Raw genomic sequence first — 25,568 nt, 5'->3', positions numbered from 1 at the left:
TCCAGGTTTTTTAGTGCTAGTTATCACCCTTGATAGAAGGCTCAGGAAAGAGAGTTAGCACTGACTCGTGGGATTTATGCAATCCTTTTGGTTTGTGTGAAGTAGCATTGACTAGATGTTACTGCTTCAGTAGCTAAACCTGAAAAGCTTAAACAGTATGGAAAACACCACAGAATTACTGTATCTGCCTGTCAGGGATTAACCCCAGCCAGCAACTCAGTCCCACACAGCCAGTTGCTCACTTTCCCCCTATTGGGATGCCAGAGAGAATCAGAAGAGTACAAAAAACTTGGGATGAAGACTGTCTGACAGATAAACAAAAAGGTAAACAAAACTACCCAAAATGTGTAAAGCCAGGCAGAGAGCAAAGGAAAACAAGGAATTCCTTCACCGCTTCCAATGGGCAGACATGGGCTCAGGTCCATTCCCAGAAAAGCAGGACTCCATCACAGGTAACAGTGACTTGGGAATACAAACACCGCCCCTCCGAATTGTCCTCATTGTTCTTCCTTCTTCCCCTAGCTTTGCATGCTGACTGTGGTGCTGTGTGTTATGGGATATTTCTGTGGTCACTTGTGGTAAACTGCCCCAGCTGTGCTCTCTCTCAGCTCCTTGTGCATTCCCTGGCTCACCCTGGGGGGGTGAGAGGCAGAAAAGACCTTGACTCTGCAAGCCCTGCTCAGCTTAACGACAATATCTCTGTATTATCATCCCTGTTTCCAGCACAAATCCAAAACACAGACCCATACCAGATATTATGAAAAAAATTTACTCTACCCCAGCCAAAACCAGCATACTTCCACACATTTGGGAAACAAAATGGCCTGAAGACCAGACATTTCCCAAGAAAGCTCTCTTATCTTTTCTTTATGCCAACTGGCTGATGAATACAAAGAAAAGTGTCATTCCTCATGGCTGTGAGAGCAGTACCTTAACAAAGCACTGACTTCTGTCCATGCAGCCCTTTCACTTTAATGGTAAAATCTATGGTTTTGTTCAAGATTTTATAACAGATTTATTTTAGTGCATGTTTGCAACCAAGCCTTGCCACTTCCTTTGCAACATATCTCTGGTTTCCACCTTTTTATCCTGTACTAAAGAGTAGCTTAAGGAGAAGCAGGGGTCAGTCCAGACTTCACAAATCCATATTTCACTTAGCAATACAGTCATGGATCAGAAATGTAGTTGTATTCCAGCAAAGGAAATCAGGGCTTTATCCTTCCCCCATTGGAATTACATTTAGCATTAAAAACCGTGAGTCAAACTTCTGAGCCAGGATTTGGAGATACAAGGTACCTTGCATCAAGTAAGCCAATTCCCTTTGATTATACAGTAAACTTGTGCTTAAAGCATCTTCTGACATGAGATTGTCATAACCTAGTTGTCATCTACGACGCCTGCCTTGGGCAAAGGAGAGGTTTAATTGGGTCTTTACAAGACCGAAAAAGAAGGGAGCACTAAGGAAATTAATGGAACTATGTGCATTACCTGAAAGTGTCCATTTTCAGTTTATGTCCCTCCAATTTCACCTATTCATAGTTCTGGAACAGCTAGAACTTCACTAACATTTCTGTAGTTAAATTTTAAATGAAACACATTATTATTATTACCAGGGTTGCTTTCCCAATACAGGCAAGTCACATTCCTGTTCTCAATACTATGATACTTACAAGAACTTTTTCCTAATTTTGAAAGCACTTTGCAGCTGCTCCCTCTTTACTGTGGATTGTACCAATACTCTGAAACAAATTAAATTTCAAATTAACTCAGAGACTAGAAAATTACAGGGATTTTGCTGGTTTGTTGTTTGCTTGTTTTCCAAGTCTGGGTTTTAGTTAAGCATTAAGTTTTGGTATCTGTTGGTGAAAAAAATAAGCATGGACAGTCATATGGACACATTTGGAGTTAATAGCCTTGCTTTTCTGAGTCATGCTCTATCAAAGTGCCATTCCACTTTGGTTGTAAAACCACATAGAAACACAACATTGACTACCTATTTTTATTTATTTATTTGTTTTTACCTACCTCTTTCAAAGCTACAGACTGAGGGACTATAGTGTGATCCTCATGAAAAAGGCAAAAGAAAATTAATATTTTTCATCTGCACTGAAGTGTTCACTAACTCAGTCTAAGGAGGAGAAAAAGTAATGCTCAAGTTGAAGAAGTCCTAAGGCAATTCATGCTATAAGACTTGTTAGCAAGTTTCTATCTCACAGAATTCTGGGGGTATGAAAGATGATATGTGTTTGTAAGGAGCTCTGATTGTTTTCAAGGCTTCTCTTCAGCTATTGAGTTACCTGTTTTCCACAATATGTCCCAGTGTATCAGGATTCTGTGCTACAAAAATTCCCAATTTGTACACCAATTGCAAATAGCGAACTGCATCACACAAAATATTCCCAAACTCAGATACAAAAAACCCCCAAGATTTTACTGTTAAATTGGAATAAAATACAGCCAGAATTTGCATTCCCTCACCAAGGCTAATCCCTCAGAAAGTTTTAATTTTGTTTGTATCTTTCTTTCTTTAAATTCACGCCTTGATATGCCCTCTGCTTCTGTTGTATTTGGGTCTCTGTGTAGAATTAGCTTTGAGTAAGGAAGAACCCAACAGACATTCAAGAAATTAAATCTGCCCCATAGTCAGCAGATACTTCATTAATTTTCAGGACTTCAAGGTAAAGCCATCTCTACAAATGTTCAGAAATACTCAGCTATTTTGAATCATCATAATGCTTCTATCATTTAATGCTATATTTAATTCCAAGGAGGGTCCAAATGACCAAATATACCCTTGTTTTTCTAAAAAAATGTCTTTGTTCCTAGTAGGTCAGTTGAATTCTGTTAGTATCTACCAACTGTGGATATTATTAAAAGATAAGACATGTTTCCAAATTTTCTGTGGGGGTTATTTGGAAGTGAGGCATCAAATTGAACAGAAATCATCTTGTATCAAAGTATTTATTCTCATTTGTCTCTATATATCTACAAAAAGTACTCTGTACATGATAAAACATCAATAACCAAGTAAAGCTGAGAAAGTGTTTTAGTAATATACAGAAAATTTTGATTAACATCATGCATTTTTCTTGTGAAGGTTTAAAAATTCTGTGAAAAAAAGGACTTTATGTTTGTTCAGGGGTCAAACACTTAACAACATTTTCACAAACTACTTAAGGAAAATAAAAATAATACAGAAAAGCATGGGGGGTCCATAGGGTTCAATCCCCAAACCCACAGAAGTCAATGAAAATATTTCTATGCAGCTGATAATTTTGATTGAGTTATTAAAATAATTAAGTTTATACACGTGGAACTAGACACTTTTAAGACATTTGCTTTAGCTCTGTCTCTGGTGAATGGAGAAAGCTAAATGATAGATTAGATGTCTAAGATAGATGGAGTGAGACATCTTTTGGGAGAGCTCATCTTTCTGTTTTGACTTTAAATGGGGCACAAATAATAAGTTTTAACTAGACAGCTGGCATGTGGATGGCTAAAGCTGAGGCAAGGACAACAGTTAACTGATAAATAAAATATACAGGCAGCATAAGCAAGGGTTTACTTTAATACTACTGCAGACCATCTAAAAATACATACAAACTAGGGACTCCCATTCCAGCTGTCCTTGCACTCATTTAGCAGTACCTTCACAAACTGGATACTGAGATTCATTTGAACCATTGCAGAGAATGGGATCTACCTTGCCAGTACTAAATCTGATTTTGTCTGCTGTGCATACAAGAATTCTCAAAGTTATAAAAAAAACCCCAAAAAACCACCAAAAAAAACCCCAAAAATGCCTAAAAACAAACAAAAAACCCCAAACAAACAAACCAACCAACCAACCAAAAAACAAAAAACCCCAGAAAAATGTGAAATCAGAGACCAATATGAGAGAAGCAGCACAACAGTCATACCAGACCATGAAGCAGCAATATATTTCTCCTTCACTCCCCAAGACAAGTCTTGCAGAAACACAAGAGCTGGCATAAAAATTAAAGCATTTCTGAATGAACAAACATGCCTTAAATCACTTCAGAGCATAGCCAGCACAGCTTTGAAACTCTTCAGTTTCTCTTCTGTCTCATATCTTCCTGCTCCTATGTCCACATTTCATAATTATAGATAAATATAGAGAGTTTAAAGAAAACCTTAATTGAAGGTTAATCCCCAACAGTTGAATTCGAGAGTTCCCTTTGATACAAAAAGCAAAAGACCCTTAGAGGTAAAACACATACAATTTTGATTAGTTTTTGGAGTCTGTTTGATGACAAAAAGGTAAACGCATTTCTCTTTAAACTTCTTTTTATTTGTTGGCTGTTCTTTTGAATGCCTTCAGCTTAGAAATAGCCCATGAAGGATAAACAGAACAGTGATACCCAGCACTCTCTTGATGTGTGGGTGGGGTGTACATTTTGTGATAGCTGCAGTGAATGCTGACCACACCACTATCAAACAAGGAGTAATTTTAATCAAATTTCACAGAAGGGAAATTAGTTCAAAGGATACAGGCCTCTGAACAAACCACAGAGCCAGGGCCACCTAAATCTTACCAAACTGAATTATACTACACTTTTAAAACAAGAAAAAATCAGTGATTTTAATCATCCCAGTACTATTTTCTGGTGATTTCTGAAGCAGTGTTGTTGATAAGTTTTTTTGATCCATAATATTTATAAACATGAATGGTGTCCTCAGTGACATCAACAACAGTGTGTTTGTCAAGAGATTAGACACATTCTGTATCTGTAATAGAGATATGTTGGAAAAACCTAATACTGAGTTACACAGATGGTTCTACAGAAAATTCTGGGAACACATAAATTTATGTGTTAGAAAAAAAATATGGAACTTGGAGAGTTAAATAAGGGAAAAGGGGGACAGGAAAATATTTAATATCTTTAACTAAAAGTATACCCAGAGAGGATGACTATGAATGAACAACATACTTGAAATGACCTTTAGAAATTTTCAAGTTATTATTTGTACGTACTTTAGTTATTCACCCTATTCCTTATTTTCAGTGCTTGAATTTTGAGGAAGTCAGAAGTATCCGTTAATACCCATAATACACAGTTTTAGTGAGACTCAATGCTAAATACGCCACAGAGGGAGAATTATTTTTCTACTCATGACAGAGAAGACCATAAAATGTCCCATAGCAAAGACAATGTTTTGACCTATGTAAAATATTCCATTACTGGTCAGAAAGCCCAGGGCAGGTCCAAGGGCAGACACTGATATGCCAGTGGTCATACCATTAATATTTACATCAGCAGATAGTCAGGGGTTTTAGAGGCACATTCTGCTTTCCCTCTGAAGATGACTTCAGTAACTTCACTAACATTACTCCCATATTTCAAATATTTCTACCACTTCTCTTGCTCATAGGTCTGGAAAGGATAGACCAAGCACCCTAAAGGTACAGACTGGATGGAAGTTTTGGATCCCTGTCATGCACCAGGCTTGTGATAGCAATGACTTTCTTCCATCACAATATGGCTTCAGTTTGCAGAGAAGGATGTGAAAACGTGATTGGGTGAGCCAAAAGACTTAACCACTGGGGAGCTTCACTTATTGCTAGAAGCAGTCATTTCACTTTTACTTACATTCCTGTTACTACATAATCCTGGAAACAGTAAAGAATGACTACAAGAAAGATGGAGAGACTGTTTACAAGGATATGTAGTGGCAGGGCAAGGGGGAGTGGATTTAAACTGAGCATAGCTTTAGATTAGATATTTGGAAGAAATTCTTTCCTGTGAGGGTGGTGAGGCCCTAGCACAGATTGCCCAAAGAAGCTGTGGCTGCCCCATCCCTGGAAGTGTTCAGGGCCAGATTAGATTTTGGTTTGGAGTAACCTAGTTTAATGGAAGGTGTCCCTGCCCATGGCAGGGAGTTGGAACAAGATGATGTTTAAGGTCCCTGTCAAACCAAATTATTCCATGATTCTGTGATTTACTGAAAGTAGTCTGAGGATTTTCCCATAGACTACAATGTTAATCACTGGTCCTCATTATTCAGACAGATCTCAAAAGTGATGCAAAATGTCTTGAGCATGGCTGAAAATTAGCCATAGCTCTTTTCAGGCTGCATGTGGCATGACACTTTTTGGTCATTTTTCTGTCTGTGGAAACAAAGTGTTCAGGACTCATACTCAAAATTCCTGGGTCCTTAGAAAAGTCACAGATTAAATCCCAAGGTGAGTAATCTCTGAATATAGTGGAATACTTGAATTCAGGAAACAATATCTGGAAATTATCTCAGGCAAAAATATCTACAATTATTTAAAGATGGCCAACACCTTCACCATCTTGGCATACATGACATTAAACCTCAGTGTCCAAGCCTCTAACATAAACACTAAACTAACATTATTTCAATTAGACCTTTAAACTGTCAGTGTACAAACCTAACGTCCTTTTTAATTTGGTGGTCCCCTAAGATTATCTACTTCCACCATCAGTATTTAAATTTATATACTTTATTGCAAGGGGAAGGAATTCTATGGGGCCCTGGTTTTGATTCATTTTTTTGTATGAGAAAATGAGAGTGAGAAACATACTTGCACACTGGCAGGCTGTTAATACATGTCTAGGACAAAAAAAGCCACAAAAATCCAAAAACCCAAACCACCCCCTGCCCCCCCCCCCAACAACAACAACAAATTCAACCTCAAGCAAACAAACACAAAATCAAACAAAAAATCACCAGACAGAAAAACAAACAAAAGCAATGAAAAAAAAAAAAGGCAAACAGAATCCTCAAAAAGAATTTAAAAAAACCCAAACAGGTTTGTTGGAGTAACTCTAGAAAGTTCTTGTAAATATGTTTTATTCACAAAAAAGGCCCTTGGCATTGTGTTCAGTCCTGTTATTTCAATAATAGACTTCTTGGAGTGGTGCTTCCAGTAGAAACATCTTGTTTTGCTATATTGTATGTATATCTACTGCTTCTGACTCCCAAGGACCCTATTTCTGGCAGTCAAGTTTTGTTGCAAAAGTGTAGAAACGTATAAAATGTGTAACTATTTATATGTCCAGAGGGCAATTTTTGTTTTGCCAAGCTTATACTTATCACTAAGAAATTAAGTTACAGCCATCCTACCACCTTAAAGTGAGTGTACTGAGGAATAATTGCATTTTTGAGGCAATCAGTGACTCAAGACGATTTTTCAGTATAGACTCAAGGTCTGTTTTGGCCTTGTGTCCAAGTGAATGCAACACAAAAACCCAGCAACCTCCACAATCATGAGAAAAAAGACCGAAACAAAAGCCAACAAGCCATACCCAAAACCATTTCATTCAGGATCTCCATATTTACCAAACAGAATTTTTTCCTCCATTGTTGCAGACTGAGTACCTACCAGATAAACAGATTATGTCTTTTATATTAACAACCTACTGAGGAGTTAGAGGTCCAGATCACTTAGCCTGGAGATTTATGAGTTTCTGATTGTCCTCTTCAGGTAAAAAAAAAAAAAAGGGATTTTCACATAGGTTGAGGACCCTTCAAGAGACTTGAATAAATGACATGAGTTGTGGTTGTTACTGTGGCATTTCTCAATGTTAAGATGTCAGCAGGACAAAAATTAATTTAGAAATAACCTCCCCTCTTTATACCCCTGCAGGAGGCTCCTGAATACCAGTAGGTACCCTCAAAGTGAGAGGACAGTAAATCTCCACCCAAATCATCTCTGTGTCTCTCTAGATGTTGAGCATATGAGAAGGAGCCTACTATGGACAGTTTGGAGGCAGACTGAATAACAGACTGAAGGCAAAATTCCTAATCAACTCAGAAATACAGCAAGAGAGATTGTAGGCACTTACAGTGTCCAGGCTCTTCAATAAAATGTTCCCTACTAAAAGAATAAGTTTAGTAAAATTTTAGGTATCTGAGGATATGAACCCATGCTACAAGGAAAGTCAAACCCTTACCACACAAATCCAAAACAACCTGGCCCACCTGGCAAATTATTCCTGACACAAATCTTAAAATTAGTTTACTTTAGGTGCAACTTACAGGTATGTAAAGCAAACATCTGAGAAATTAAAAAAAAACCACTAAAACCTGTGATGCACTCTTCCTGGTGCCTGTTTCCAACGTATCACAAGAACACAATAAACAAAAGAAAACGTGTTATTAATGACTGAACTATGAAGGAGGAAATCTTTTTAGGCCCTGCTAGGCAAACAAGGGTCCTGAGGCTTGTCACTCACAAAATATAAATAATGTGGAAATAATGAAAGACTCAGACTTCTCTCAGACACAAGAAATGCTCAGGAACTCACAAGACACAAACAATTTTGGGAATTATGAGACAATTCTGTATTGATTTCCATCAAATCAAAGCAGGCTCTTTGCCCTATGCTGCTAATACTAGTACTTTTATTGCTATTACTACTAGATAAGTAGAAACCTTAAAAATTTTGATCTCCTTTCACTCATCTTCAATTCTTAACTTTTTCAGTTTTGTTACTTATTTTCACCTTAAATTATCTTTCCATCTTGACATGTTCTCAGAAATTGTACTTTATGCATCTGCTCCATTCTATCCCTCTGAAAACACTTCTAGCCCCTTCTAGACCTCTTCTAGCTTAAGTCCCTTGACGAAACCCAGAAACACGAGGAATTGCTCAAAGTATTCCTAATAAGATCTTATCAGTGCCTTGTACTTTAATATTAAAAAATCAGTTTTTGTATGAAGCGAAAAAATATAAGCTGATCCATTGCTAAGCTTTGGATTTTCATGACTGTACCAAGCAGGTATCTCATGGTTGTGTTAAGATCAATGCATACGTAAAGATCTTGCCCATCCTCTCTGCCTCCATGAACAACAGAAACTCTTTCATTTCCACTCCTTCTTGTCACTAAAGTCTACTGTTTTTTAATGATGTCACAATTCTCAACATCCACTGCAAAGTTTGGTTAATGTGTGACAACCTTAAAAAAAAATAAAAAAACCTGTCCTTACCTTTAGCATAAGTAGTATAAACATAAGAGGTAGAGTAATATAAAAAATGCTATCAATCTAGTGTACACTAGCTTTTCAAATGTATTCTTCCTGGGTGCAATGGCACAGCAAAAGTGCAAAATATATACACAGCCAGAGCTCTTTTCCTGGGCTGAGAGTTGAGATATGTTATTTAGTTCCCTCTCTATAATTTAATGGTAATATAGCAGTCTTACAGCCACCACCTGCACCTTCTTTATGCAAGTTTTTCAGTGCAAAAGTTTATCTGATTTGTTTTTAAGGATCAGAAACATTGCATATTTCATGCCAGATGAAGACTTTCATGGTGCTGCTTTGTAGAAAGCTGCACTAAAGCAGAAATAACAACTGGGAACTGTGTCACAACTGAATGCAGAAATTAGGCTGAAATGAAAGGACTTATTTTTCCATTTGCAGAAAATAAATGAATTTTTTTTTGGACCAAGATAATAAATGGAAAGTCATTATTTTAAATATTTCTAATGAGTAGAATTTAATTGAGATTTTGCCTGAAAAGTGTGTCCTGAAAGAAAAGAGATAGCAAAAAAATCTTATTTTAAAGTTTGATTCATAACATCATCTCTGGAGGGTGGGTGAGGTGCTGGCCTTTTGACTCCAGTCATTACACAAAGGGGAGAGAGAAAAGCCAGCTACTGACTGAGAGCAGGAAATATGATGGCCCTCCTACAGAGTAAGAAAGACTAAGAGGATTGTGTGATCAGACAGCCCCTAGGAAGCTGCTTTTAGAACTGTCTACACAAAATTAAAAAGGTTTTTTTAAAAAAAAGGTAAAAAAAAGAAAGCCACAACCCTGTTGCTGCCCTGACAAACCTTAGAAAGGATGTATGTGCTCCATGCAGTCAGCAGTCTTGGGAGCAAGTGCTTCTCCTTTAGTAATGGGTCACAGCTGGTTTCAGCAACGGGCTGAAAGCTTCAAGTTTGGCATGACTGAGCATTCACACAGCTTAAGCAGAGGCGTTTGACACTAGTGATGGCAAGCCTGGATGGATTAAACGCCTACTTTGAATACAGCAACAGCAACAAAAACAACTGTGAGAGTGAACAAGTAAAACTTGTTTGATGGGCAAAGCACAACAATATGAAAACCTTAATGTAGGCGTTGAGGGGAATGCAAATTGGAGGGGAGATATAACGTGCAGAAATTAAAACCTCGTGTGAGAATCTTGGCCTGAATCTTTCTCTGCACAGAATTTTTTCTTGTCAATCTAATTAAATATATGAGAAAGATTTGGTAAAGAGTTAGGATAAAAAAGTATTTGCTAGAGAGCAGTTCTAAACTTCAGTAGCAAGAGTTCAATTGTTATTAATAAGATTTAGATTAGGACACAGATTCTCATCTTTAAATGTCTTGCACTCTAGGGAAATTCACAACATGCAGGAGAGGATTATTTTCACTAAACTTCTTCAAAAACCTTATCCAGGTTTTGTTGAAAGAAAGTGGTGAAAAGAATTCAGACAATTTGAGTTGCAGCAGAAGTTACATCGTGAAATAATATTTACAGTTCGTTTTTTTTTTTTCTTTCTTTCTTATTGTATTAAACACTGTGCAATCATAAACCAAAATGAAAAAATCTTTCATGTAACTTCCAGTGTAAAGGTAGGATGGTGCAAAATACCTGAATTCAGGAGATGACAGAAGCTTGACTTCACAAAGACATGGTGTGAAAGTACTATCTTTTTTTTTTCTTTTAATATTGCCACCAATTGTTTAATTTTTACTCCATATGAAGAACAGGAAGCTGTTTGAATTCACCCATAGCTTTCAGAGTAGAAGTGATCCCCACTGGTATAGTGACATTCACAGCTTTCAAGATGGTACAGAATTGGTTTGAAATATTTATATTGGATATATAAATTGGTATGCCCACTTCACAAAGATGGCTTTCACTACTGTATATTTTGCCATTAAATTATAATTAATTATTTCAATGTCAACAGCACATAAAACCTCCAATAGAAACCCCAGGTGAACAAGGCTCCTTAAAATGTCTACAGTTCTCAGACCTGAACAATTTTTCACCAAAAAAGAAAACATCACTAAGGTTTCAGAAATTTTCTAAAGGAGGAAAATAGAATGATAGTTCCCCTTAATTTCTTGAGTCCTTTATGAAACTTGTAGAGACCTAGATTCCTCTTACAGCAGGAAACAACTGTGGACAGGAAGTGATGAATGCTAAATATTTTACATCTGCTCTGTTTGCCGATTGAATTGTTTACCATGAGACATTGTAGCTTACTGTACTTTAAAATCTGGTCCCAAATTAGAAAATATCAAGACAAAACAAAAAAGAACCAAACCAACCAAACAAATAAAATAAAATAAAATAAAAATAAAATTAAAATAAAATAAAAAAGAAGCACCAGGACACTTTCTGAAAGAAACCTTTGCTTGAAGTCAACTTCACCTGAAATTTAAAAAAAATCCTTCCTTCCTTCCTTCCTTCCTTCCTTCCTCCCTTCCTTCCTTCCTTCCTTCCTTCCTTCCTTCCTTCCTTCCTTCCTTCCTTCCTTCCGAATTCCTTCCTTCCGAATTCCTTCCTTCCAAATTCCTTCCTTCCTTCCTTCCGAATTCCGAATTCCTTCCTTCCTTCCTTCCCTCCCTTTCCCTCTTCCTTTCCCTCTTCCTTTCTCTCTTCCTTTCTCTCTTCCTTTCTCTCTTCCTTTCTCTCTTCCTTTCTTCCCTTATTAATTCCCATCCAAATGCATACCTCTACCTCTTCTGCTCTCCTGCAGTGACAGGAAACTGAAGAAAATTGGTGCTCTAACAGTTCTAATATGACATTCTAAAAGTGACTTTTTGATTTTCAATTAACCTTGCACAAAGAGGAAATACTGAAATTCCCTCTTTGTTACTGACTGTGTACATTAGCCATGCTGGTGTTGGTAGGAGTGGACAGGAGGGGTTGGGCTGGGGAGGGGGAAAGTGGTGCCTCATTCAAGCACTCCACTGCTATTTGCACAAAACGAGACAAGACTACCCTGCAATAATTACTGTCTGAAGGGGGAAACAGGTAGGAGAGAGAGTGCTCTTGTCATTTGTTTGACTTAATTGTGTGCTTTTATGAGTCGTCTGGCTGGAAGGATTAAAGTTACTTTTAATAACACTACTTTTCAAAAGAATTTGATTTGAGATTTCCCAGCAGGGCTGCCTACCAAGCAGCAGGACCTTTTTCTTCCCTCCAGAACCCCATTTCTTCAGCATTCCCCTATCCTGCCCCCTCTTCCTCTCCCTGTGAACACCAGCATTGTTCTATTTGTCTAAGAGAAGCCATGCTGGATAGCATGGCATGAAGTCAAATTTTTTTATTAACTTAAAAAAAAATAAATAAATAAGTCTATGAAAAAATATGCATAAAACAGCCTTTCCCAAGATGCTGGATATAGGGAAAGTGAGACATCATCATATAGTCTGGTTTTCCTTCAGTTAGTCTAGAGATGTTCATTACACACCTACTGAGCAGACTACAGAATGGGCCAGGAGTATTTCTACAAAGCATTTTTAATTTTAGAAAATAGAAAAGTATAATTAGTCAAAGTGAAGCAAATTTTTTGGGAAAACATAAGAGTCTGGATAATGCTGTCTTAATATCATGAGGAACTTTTTCTTAGAAGTAAGTTTCCAAATCTATTTGGTGTGTCCACATATTAATGCACTTCAATTTAGTTTATATTTTGTCATCAAAGTATGCATAAAGTATACATAAAGAAAAACAAAACAAGAAGCACAGCCATGTAATGTGGGAATTAAATTGTCTCTTTTACTAGCATACGATCCAGGATCCTCTGTCTGTCAATAATATGGGTTAATGTGATATTAACAGTCACTATCCAGCAAACTGTGAACTTATAGATGATGGTTGGCCAGTTAAATATTCTTTCCCTCATTAAATGTGCATTTTAAAATATTATTTAAGGTTTTTGTAGAGGACCTTGCTCACTTGCACCATAAACCCCAGAAACTTGAAGTCAGTCAACCTCTATTAGTATTATTTAATTTTAATTTCTAAAATCCACAGCCTAAATTTTAATTTTGTTGATTTTCCTTCTGGCTTAGGAGTAACAAGAAAAAATAAAATCAGTTTCTCAGGGAGTAGAGTTACTCTTTTACCTAAAGGATACCGTATGATAGTTAAACTTGCTTGTTGGTTTTTTTTTTTTCATTCAATTTCATTGTCTATTTACATAAGCATTTACAAACTCTGTCCATCATTTATATTCCTTCTCATCATTATATTAAATATATGAGCATATCTTCTATAATACCAACAGAATCAGCCTTGTTTGATTTTTCAGCTGTCTGGGAAAGAAGTGTGATTTTTTGCTAATGTTTCAATGTACCTAATGTCAAACTCCTAGTTTGCAAACATTTCACACCTGACACATTAATGCATTTCAGGTCAATTGCTCTTCTGATTCCATTAAAAGGAAGAAGATGCCCTTTCATACATGAATGTAAATCATAATATACTTAATTCACTCTCACATCCCCTGTCCAAAATCCAAACCACTTTTATATCCACAGCAACAAATAACAAAAAATTTATCTGGCATTCTTGAAGCCTGAGTTGATTTCTACTCCTGAATCTCCATGGCCGTTAGCAAGAACAGTCTTTGGATATACTTGAATATAATCAACACTATCCAATGTCTAAGTGATTGTAACACCAACATTATGTGGCAAAAATATTTCTGCCTCATCATGATCACTGGTTGGAAGTTGTTTCTTCTGCATCCTGAGCAAGCTCTGTTCCTCACTTCACTGAAAAAAGTTTGCTTGACAATAACTCAATTCCCCTTTTTGAGTTGCTGCATGATGTATATTTTAAGTATAGACAAAATAAAGATTGAACTTAGGTTATTCTGTTCTGAAATAAATGATTTGGCATTGCTTTATTTTCAAGGGGCCTATTTGTTAATTTTGTTCATGAAAAGCTTAAAAAAATTAGGTGTAAAGAGAGGAGTATCAGATTATCCATATACTTTTGTGTTCTTTTCTCTCTTGAAAATCTTGAAAGCTGTGAAGTGTGTTTCCTTTTCAAATCTAATTGAATTCATATTTTATCTGTAAAAAAGTCTTATTCTTCATGTTTTTATCATTCCTTATGCGCAAAAATTTGAACTTATGTCCCGTATGGAACAAATATCATTTCCTGTATTTAATTTTTCATTTTAGCACAAAACCTCATTCTTTGAGCAGTGGAAGAGGTTTATTATCTCTGAATGCTTACAGAAACAGTTATTGCCTGAATAGCTTCAGGCATCTACGTAAGGTGGACAGAAGCAGCCTTTAAATTGTCTTTGTAGAAAACACAAGTTATTTCAGAAGGTCACATCACTCAACACCTAAAGTTTTGATCTCAGATAGCAAGCTGAATCCTGTATCTAGCCTTCTTTTCTCCAAACAGAGAAGGTGAGGTTAGACATTGGAAAAACCTGCACACCACTGTATTTGTACACATTTATATATTTTTCCATGGAGCCTTTATTAAGCCAACAAAATTATTTGCATCTCTAAGTGCCCTGAATACATTAACAATATAGTTCAAACCCTGACTGAACAATGCTCTCACATGACCTACCTCTAGGTAGGAAATCAAGCAATAAACAGATAATGAACAGTAGTGGGTAGTTTCTTCCCTCATCTAGGGAATACCCACATTTTTTTCTTTTTCTTTTAACTGAGACATAGCTGCTAATACAATATTGACTTTTGAAAATATTGCCTGAGTTATCTCCCCAGTCTTGGCTGTATGTGGAATTATGAGGAATTATATAGAAGAACTGAGTGGATTTAAACTATCAGGCTTAGAACATATTTCTGTGTTTTTCAAGTGGATATATACAAGAAATAACAACTCACTGCTAGCCTAACAGAAAACAGAATATTTTGTGTGACTGACCTTTTTAAGCTACAAATTATAAAACAGTTGTAAGATGACTAACAGTGAATTATTCTTTCAAACCAGTAGAAAACAACAAACTGTAAAGTCTATCTAGAAAAATTAAGAAGTAAAAGAAAATTGAAATATGATTGGGTTTTGCACAAACTTTGACCCTCTATTTCCCACATTTTGCAAGCACTCTGATGATCATAACACACTTCCCTTTTAGGATAATGTTGTGTGATAACTCTTAAAAATACTAACATTTCATATTGCTTTCACAAAAAAAAAAGAGCACAGAACTCCCGTTAGATGTTCTTGTTTGTTCATTATGAGTTATCAAGGACTGAACCCTTCTTCATTGCCTTTTCTACCTTAAAAAAACAAACTAAAAAAACAACCAAAAATGAGCCCAAAAAACTCCTCAGTATCTTTGGCAAGCCTCATTATTTTTTAAAACTAGACAGATGCTCTAAAAAGGCAGCAAATACATAAATTGTTTCTTTCTTCTATAACTGCAGTTAAATAGGATGAAAGTTCTTTGTCTTGCTCTCTCTCTATAACCTCATGCAGCAGGTCACTACAGTAATGATCTCTCACAGCTGGTTCCCTCATTAAGGTCCTCAGTGATTATATCTTACTAGTTCTCTCATGTAAAACCCAGAAGTTAGACACATTATGAAGTAACCCCTTGATTCATATTCACATACACACAGAGTTCAAGTATGACACATGTTAACTTTACAGGAGATTTTGAAAGAGTATCAGAAATAAACCTGACTGACAATTTCACCACAAATTTAGGAATCACACAGAAATCCACCTTCCCTATTCATGGTGAATTAGTGAAAGAGGTAAGCTGCTGCACTGAGGTTAGTAAATTAGACAGAAAACATTGCTACTTTTGATTTTATCCATAACGATGGTTAGGATGTGCAGACAATTGGGTTGAACAGCACAAGGATCTTCATGATGAGTCATAGCTCTGATTAGTGCTGGAAGAGGGGTTTTTTTCCTCTTTTTAGTGAATCTATCAAAATATTATTGATCATTTCCACATGAAAAAAGTCAGTCTCCTTGCTTATACTTTGCTGTATTAGCATTTGGGACTTTCTGGGCTTCTGAAGTCTGTGATATGTTTACATAGCTGAAGCAGTTGTCCTCAGTCCAAAAACTGACAGCACTGACAAAACTTTACGGCTGTCTAGTCATGACCAATCCTGATGTCTGAGTGCTTTTTCAATGTGCTTTCTTCTATCTCCTTTAATGAAATATTTTCTTCCTTTTTTTTTCTGATGTTTTAAAATAATTGTTGCTTCCCTGAATTGTTTTTTTTTCCTATAGGAATTAATATTTTTTCCTAATTAAAGCAACAAGAATAAATATATTATATTAATGTCGTGAAAAACTTTTCTTATATCACATTTCTGTAGAATCTAGCTGCTAAATACAACCTGTATTAATGAAATCTGTTTTGAATGCTTTAGCTATCTGAATCTGTTTCTTCTCTGAACTCCAGCTCTTGGTGAAACTATATTCAAATGTTCAACTTTTCAAGTGAATTCTTTTCTTCTCCAACGTCTCATTAGTCATGGATGGGCCTATATTCCTTCAACTATCCATCTGATTTTATTGATTTAGTTTGATAATGATTAATCCTAGGTGCAGCTGTATAAATAGAGTGTAGCATCAATGAATTTGTCATTCAGAAGAGTGATTAAAGGAGTCAAGTCTCACATATTTATTCTGTAACACAACATGTGCACAGTTTTTCCAACATGTGCTCTATACTCTTGCATCTCCTAGTCTTGGTCTCAGGCCAACGGTGTTTCTTTGTCTGAAATGTTTGAGTCACATCAGTTCAGCCAATTCCAAGCAATGTATGTAAGAAAAAGCACAGTGATGTTTCCATATGTTCCATTTGGGATTTATGTGCTTGGCTAACTCCAAATGGCTGAATCTGGAAGCATCAAAGTTAGCAAGCCTATAAAATTCATCAAGAAGGATCGACAGCAAAGTCTCAAAAGAAACAAGATTTATTGTTATGAATATTTAAATATGGCATATTTACAAATGCATACAGGCCATTTTTCATTCTATTTTTCATGGTACCCTCAGGCTAACGGCATTTAGTAAACTGGGTGCACATCAAGTCCCTTTAGATTTAAATTATCTTAGCTGCTAAAAGCTTTACAGTGATAAGCAACCCAAATTTCAAGACCTATTGGGCAAAATAGTTTCTCTTGCACTTCATGGGTGCAAACTTGGCCCCCCTAGAAATAAGAGGGGAACTCATCTTCACTAAAATAGCAATTTAAACTTTTAAGAGATCCACAAATGAGTAATTTCGTGAATTTTCAATAAAAGGGTGATGAACAATAGTTACAGCTTGGGTTGCTGGCAGCCCTAGAAATTATCTTTCTTAAAATGTATTTGGTGTTGGCTACTCAAATTTAAAATCACATTTTGACACTTCTATTACAGTACTGTACTTGCAGTAACATATTGCACATTTTTATCTGTAATTGTGATTTTGAATGACTGATATTCTCCATAAACAAATGAGGGCAAAATTACCTTTCCCCTTTCCTTCAGTGTTTAGAAAGTCACAAAACTTTCAGGAACATTAAGGAGAGCAGTCAAGAAAGCATCTGTGAGATTCATTAATGCTATTTATACACTTAAAAATTAGACATTTTAACCAAAGCTGTCTACTCTGGTTTGGTTTTAAAGTTAGCAGCAAGAAATAGCCAGTTTCCAAGAATAATCCATCAGATATTCTGTAAAATAAAGTGGACATATCCTTTAGAAGATGCTTATTTTTCTCAGTAACTGGATGACAATTAAAAGGTTACCCATTTAATATCTAAAGTTAGGTGAGTGGGGCAACCTTTTAACATTTGGTGGCTTCACCACAGTATGAAGGTGAGGTATGTTTTGGTCTGTGTTCTGTATCAGGCAGCAGTGTTCAGTATCACTGTCAAATGAGCATAAGCATTTTTAGGTCTTTTGAGGTCTTTTCTGTAGAGCTGACTGTGCCTCACTGAACTGCTGTCAGACAGCATTGGTGATTCATCTTTGTTCTTTGATACTCATCCTTTGGCCCTATATGACTTCTCCTGATTTTCAAAAGACTTTATCTCAGACACATCTGAACTTCAATTTGTCCCTACTATGTCTGGTTTTCAGCCCTTAAGTCACATCTGACTATGAGCAGAATTGCCATAAAATTGTTTTTCGTTAATAGTCTTTTAGTGTTGATGTGAGATAAGTGTGGGATTTTTTCTTGGTTTAAGGCTATCCCAACCATGCTGGACTTCTGACTTTTCTTTTCCCCCTACCAAGTTTCAACTGCTTAAAATAGAAATGTTTAACAAAGGAAAGAGAATGAATTTTGATGCTACCAACTTTTAAGCAATTTAACTCATCAGTGTACTAACCTTAGCATAAATGAACCTTAGTCTAGGAGCTGCATGATCAAATGCAGTTACAGAATAATTTAGGTGAGTAGAATATATCAGTCATGAAATAGAAATTCATTCTGGGCACATTTAAAACTCTCACTCATCACTTGCTCCTGAGAGCCATGTTCCATACAGATGTGTAAGCTCCTGAACAAGCTTAGAATAAATTGTTCAACTTCATATCACTAGCTGGGATTGTCAGCTCATGATTCCCAACCCTATAATATCTTGCAAGTGTGACAGAATGTGATAGTTTCCAGAAACTTGTACAGATAACTAGCATAAAAATATCCAGACAAAAGATAGTCTTTGATGAGAGTAGGTCATTACCTTCTGGGTCAACGGCTCTTCTCTTCCTATAGTGTTCTTATTACAAAACTACTTTTAAATGACTAATAACATAGAAAGGGATCAGGGGTCACAATAATGACCACTGTAGTATCTTCAATTTTATGGCCCAAATGATTGAACAGGGGATTGAATATTAGAAACCATATATTTTCTTTGAAGACTAACCTATGGCCAAGTAGAAACCCTGGATGAGTTACTTTATTGCTCCATGTCTCAGCTATCAATAAACTGGGAATAACAACAGTTAACAACTTAAAATGGAAAAAACTTAAAGGACGTTTATAAATGTGACATAATATTACTGGTAAAAAGACTTAAAATATTAATCATATTGTTGCTTTCCACCGTATTTTTAAATTCTATTATCTCACTGTTCATTTTATCTCTGGACAGTGATATTTCAAATCTTTAAGCAGCTTTGACAGTGGTCATTTCACTTCCCATTGGAGCCCAGACACTTAAACAGACCACTGCTCTTGGGATACAGGTATGATTCCTTATAATTACTACTGTACTCCTATATAGGCATAGCCACTGTGATTGACATGATCAGGTTCAGTAGTTCATTGACACAGGAAGCCACAAGTGGAGTGGGTGGCTAATTCTTTCCCATCTTTTCTTGCTCCTTTTTGGTGTTTTACTCTCTGCACTCTAAAGGAAATGGAAAGAGGGATCTAATCTTCATCCAACATTCCTTAAAATTTAGGAGCAAGACTTGGTCTCAGTCTAACAGGCAACTTTTCTGCTTATTCTACATTCATAGTTCTTAGTGATTACACCGCCTGAACTTTTATGTTGCATATATAAGTATCCCACAGGTCTTTTTTGGCCCTTCGTTGGTTACACATTTAAATATTTATGCTTTGCTTTGTTAAAAATATGCTCTTTCCTGTGTTAGAGTGATGTCATATATCAGCATCACAGTGTTATAAATGCTTATGTGCAACCTGTGATCACTATCTTAGTATGTTTCCACTATCTTTTAAGGCAAATATGAATTCTTTCTTGCTTAGTATTTTTCTGTTTTGTGGATTCAGCAGGATCTTCCTAGGATAAATCTCTAAATTAAAATAGCAAATAAACACCAAAACTTAAGTCACAGCACAACCAATATGGTTTGACAGATTTATTCATTCTACAATAAAAGTTCAAGTTTATTTTTCTATAAAAGTTAGGAGGTAGTTTGGGGTAAAAGATATGCAAGTGTTGGACAGTAAGAGTATTGCTATAGGAACTCACTCAATACTGTCCATTTTGATGTTAGACCCTTTAATTTGCAGGTCTTTTTAGTTCTTAGAAATACTGCACAAACTGAGATCCACTGAATGTGTGGATACATAAATAAATAGACAATATTTATTTATCCTCTTCATTCTTTTATTAAAAAAATTGAGTTTATTTCTGAGGCACACTTTATGTACTGTGATGGAAGAGACAATAAAGCCCTGTGGTGCTGTGGCTGATGTGTCACAGCTTTAATGGCAAGAAATTTCCTGAAAGAAGGGATTCGAATCAACAGAGAGGTTAGCTCGACATTAAAATAAAACAGTTCAGTGATTTCAAATTAAATTACTGTGAAAATTTTTGTTCTTCTTAGGATTGGGTTATTTTGACCTTTCATTTCATTTCAAGATTAAAAGAGCTGTCAAAACATAAGGATTTTTGATGAGCAGAAATTCTGCATTCTGATCAACTCTAATAAGGCGTTTTCCACGGAAGCACATCACTGAAGCTATCCAAACCATCTCAATTACTATTGATTAGAACATATCTCTAACAGAGTGATGTTACCAACTAGTCTCTGAATCTATTAAAAGAGAATGAGTTAGAAAATTATAAAGATCCTTATCATTATGAGAGTTTCTCCTAACTGTATCAGTTACTTGTTTAAATTCTAAAACAGTGATGTTAATATATTTTTCCTTTTTTCTTTTTGCCTTTTTTTCTTGTTTAATATATATTTTCTTTTCTGGGTTTTGGAGAAGTGCATTTCTTTAGAAAAGCTAGCCTCATGTTTAATGCATTTTTGGATTAATAATATTTTGTGCCACTGAGCTCCACCAGCCTATTAGTTAGTTTAATTTTAAATAGCTTTCCTTTTGATCATTTTTGATCTATTGTCTTTTAAAAAACCTTGTATTTTTAGAGGCATGTGGAAGAATATTCATGAATACCTAATATATTTCTATAAAATTAATTGCTGCATAACAACTCTGATGGTTTTTTATTTCTTTTCAAACCAAGCAGTCACCATTACTTTTATGTCTCCTAACTAACTGGTATTTTGCCCAGCTAGACAACCAAAACATGCAGGTTCCAAGGCAACATTAAATAGAGTGTTTATTTAAACATCGTCTGAAATTTGTTTGTCTGCTTGACCTAAATACTTGCTTAAATGCAGTGAGAAGGCATTTTAACACCATTAGTATCTGGATTCCAGCCAAAGAAAATCTCCTTGCTTTATATCCCTTTAGACTCCATTGATGAAACAGCCTAAAAGTGGGTTTGGTGTTCATTAATTCATTTTAAAAGGGGGAGGAACTCACAGTCTGTATAACAGGGAGACAAAAAATTAAGGTTCTGAGGGTTAAAGGGCCTGTCCTGGGTTGGACATTTCCTAGCATATGTAAAAATATGATTGTTTAGTTCTGCACAGTTATAAGAGAATTCAGTCCTATATGGTATGGTGACTTCAGACAGAATATGCTTTTGAGATTGTGTTGGAGAGACATTTTTCTCCTCTTTCAGTCCGAGATGAGAGTTGGTTTTTAGTGACTTTTTTTTTCCCCCTCTCTTGTGTTAATGCCTTTAGCACAATGAAATTAAGCAGTCCAGATTTCTAATGCAAACTGCTCAGGGACAAGATGCTAAGTGATTCTAAGTGTTTTGTTGAGAGCCACTGTTTAAGTAAACATTACAAATTATGGTTATGTAGTATATAATGTAGATTGAAGCCCTTGAGCAATGTATTATTCATAAAATACATCACTTTATCAGTTTGATCATGTTTCTTTTCTTTAAAGAGAGAATATGACAAGGATTTTAGTCCTGTTACTGAGGCAACTTGTTCAATGGCAGGAAAGACACATCCTTGAAAGGTCCATTTTCTTTTTCAAACCAGGTCTTTGATTATCTGGAAAAAATATGTGGTTTTCTTGAGATGCCGTTTCTTATGCTATAGCAGATCGAGCAGTCTCGGGTATTAGAAAGTAAACTATACACCATTTTCAACAGCATAATTGATAGTATCAGCATTTTGTTTGTGCCTTATGCTTTGTGCTTTGCTTGTTTATAATTATTTTATTCATTTAAATGAAAGTTATTCTATAATTAAAAAAAATATAATTCCGTGGCAGTGTGCCTGTAAGGAACAATACTATGCTATATGAAATTAAGTTCAATAAGTAGGTTTACAGGTTTAGATCTAGTTATGTAGTATTAGGTTCTGCCACCACTCATAGCTTCTAACTGTGGTTTAGGTTCTCCTGTAACTCATACTCTCAGCATGCAGAGTAAAACCAGGAATCTGTGTGAGAACTGGAAGCACAAAATGATGAAGATCGCTGGTTGAGATATGAACAATTTTTTAGACATGAATTTATTAAAATTTATTATAACACTTTATTAGCAATGAAATAAGAAAATGAAAACAACAAGAACATAGCAGAGTGTGCAAGATAGGAGAATGACAAGAACCCAGCACTACCCCACAGCACGCCCTGGGAAAACTGAAAAACCCACCCCCTTTTGTGCTCTCTGCAAATGGTCCAGGGTCCCGCCCATGACCCTCGAGGCTGCTGCAAAAATTGGCCAGAACAAGGACAGTGTTGGAATGCTCATGCAACAAGAATTTTGCAACACACAAGGAGTGAACCATTGTCCTTGTGCTTATGTGTGTATGTTGTATTTCTTTGTGACAGGTCAATGTTGGCATGGATAAATTTAATATCTGTTAGAATTATCAATATCTGTTAGGCATATTAATAGGCTTATTAATATCTGTTGGGCATATCAAAGGACAAACCCTCGCAACTGTATTAAAATGGTGAGATGAAAAAGCAGGTCTTTACTGGAAGCTCCCAGCTGCCTCCATAGTTGTGGCCTATGGGCACACCTGGTATTCGATTTCTACATTTTTTATATGTCTAACAAATTAGCCTGCCTAACAAATATTGTCCAATTAGAAGAGCAGTTGATTTGGTAATTTCCCCCCCAGGTCCTGCTCCACTGGAGTTGTTCCAGGGCTTCTTTGCCCCATTTCTTCTCGTGTCTTCTCAGATTCTGGTCAGAAAACAAAACGTCCTTCTCGTAGGTTATATTCTTGAAAATAAGACTAAACAGTATTTCTGGAATGTGTTAGCAGGTTAGCCTGTTGCTCTGATAAGAGAAAGGGTAGGAAAAATACCAGGAGCATAATCTTTCCATATTATTTCCAAAACTGATTATTTGGAGCCCAATTCTGTGCTCCTTCTCCACACACTGAGGAGGTATGGGAAGGAGGAAGTTATACTTTTTTTCCTGACTTTTATTTCCCTATTTTTGTCAAAAAAACTGCTATCAGTGGCTGACTGCCTCTTGGTGTTTCAGTGCTGTTATAAGATGACCATGGGGCCGCCATCTCTTCACGACATCAACTGGGAGTCTCCAGATCCCTCACTACTGGCTCCAAACAGCAGCCTATCAAGTAATATGTTCAATGTAGGCCATCCTAAGGAGGAGTAGCCAAGAAGTTTCCGTTGGGCATTGAATATTTGTGAAACTTTACTATTCTGATGTAAATTCCTCTGTTTGGCACATGATTTAGACATTTAATTTTATAAAATACAGTACTTAAACAACAATAATTCTTTGTAACTGAGTGCAAACAACAAATTGTAACAAACATTGCGAGTTCGCACAAATAAATTTATTTTCGTGGTTGCTGTGAGAGACTATCTGAAATGTGCTTCCTACCAGGAATGCACAGTGTGACTTCAAAGATCATACAATATGTTCTGAGTTTGATACTCATCACAAAACAAGATTAACCTAGTGGTAATGTGTTAGTATTAAGATAATTAATAGATCTTGCAGAATGTGAAAAGAAGGAACTGTTTTCAGACTTCGGGAGTATTCTCTGTATTTTAAGGTTCTACAAATTAATTTGATAATACCTCCACTCTCCTGTTTATTCCTCTTCTACCTCATGAACATGTTTCTTTTTTGTTAAAAGAGATCTGTGTGATTTTTATTTTCTTTCTTATAATTTTTTAACACTTATGAACATATACATTGCATTAACTGTACAAATCTGGTCCACATGAAGAAAATATTTTGATAAGTATGTAGTGTGGTCAATGCCAGTGTGATAACTGAAGAGGTTTTATATTCATTACATCTTAATTACTCTAATAAGTTCAAAAGTTCTCTGTTTGGAATGACAGAGTAGTTATGTGAGAAGAGATTAACATTTTTGATTGATGAAACTGTCAATTAAGAATATCTAGGCAGTCCTCAAATTGATAAAACTGATATGTTTCACCTTTTTGACAATTTTTTTTTAAACTTTCATATTTTTGGAGCTTTGCAGACAGTTTTCAACAAGATATATACATGTTATGTTGTATCATAATTTTTCCTTTTTTTTTTGTTTTCTGTGAGCACATATATGCTCTTACTGAAGACAAGGAGTGTTTCCATCACTGCTCAGTTTCCATGGTAAAAGATGGTTAAGCTATGGTAGACCTGGTGACTCTCACATTGCAATCCATTTTTTTCTTGATACATGAAATCTTCAGTTCATTCTGTCGTCAGTACCAAATGTTAGATGGATCACACATACCTTGATTTCTGATGCTGTGATCTAAACAGAAATTGGACGGCAGCGACATGCAATGCCTTAGCACCTGTTTTTTAACTGAGTTTCCTCTTTAGAGACTTCCTTTTCAGGTATGAAATGCTGGTACAAGAGACCTTGTTCATACATTATAAGGAAAGGTTCTTCATCTTCTCCACATAATCAACAATATCTAATTACTTATTACTATTATATGATAAATTGCATAATTGTTGTTTGCTGTGAAATTTTTGCTATCCTAAATAATGGTGTGGGTGAGAAAACCTTCCATGAATCATGCAAGTTGCCTCCTACCAGGCCAGTAAAATTATCTTCTCCACACTAATCATCAATATCATTGACCTTTGTCGTAAAACTTGGGTCATTCATATCTATATCCCATTAGAAGTATCATCCCACGACCACCTCTTTGGGTCTATTAAAGTCATGTCAGAAAGAATCATTGACTTCTTGTCAAACACATCCAACCTTCCACATTAATATATCCACAGATGCCTCACTAATCACTCAGCAAACAATGCATGATACGTACCAGGCAGTGAGAAGTGTGGGAGAGATCTTTGGAGGACCCTGTCCTCCTCCAGGAATGGACCTGATGGTGACAATGATAAATGAGACAGGATACACAATATGCTTTCTTCCCCTTCATGAGTTGCAGAATGGGTAGACACTGTTGCTCATTTGTTTTCTCTTTCTTCCTCCTCTGCTCAGGAGTAGAGGAAGAAATTCACTTGCTTAATTAGATGCTGTTAGATTTGTAAGTGTTTTCTAGTTTTTTCCCACGTTCCACTTTTTGTCACTGTGACTTGTCTCCTAGAAACTTAAACCGTACACCATCCTGAAGTGGGTGAAGATGTGGTCACAATAATGCTTTTTAAACTAAAGTTGCATCAAATTTGAAAAAGAAGCATTTGATTGAAGCCCAAACCCTGACTGCATTTTCCAATGTCACGCAAACTATTCAAACAATGCTGAACTGGAGGATTAGATCCTTTAATATTTAGGTCAGCTATTACATC

Source organism: Coloeus monedula (assembly GCF_965178545.1).
Source record: "Coloeus monedula genome assembly, chromosome: Z".
NCBI lineage: Eukaryota > Metazoa > Chordata > Aves > Passeriformes > Corvidae > Coloeus > Coloeus monedula.
Note: the sequence above shows the minus strand (reverse complement) of the source record.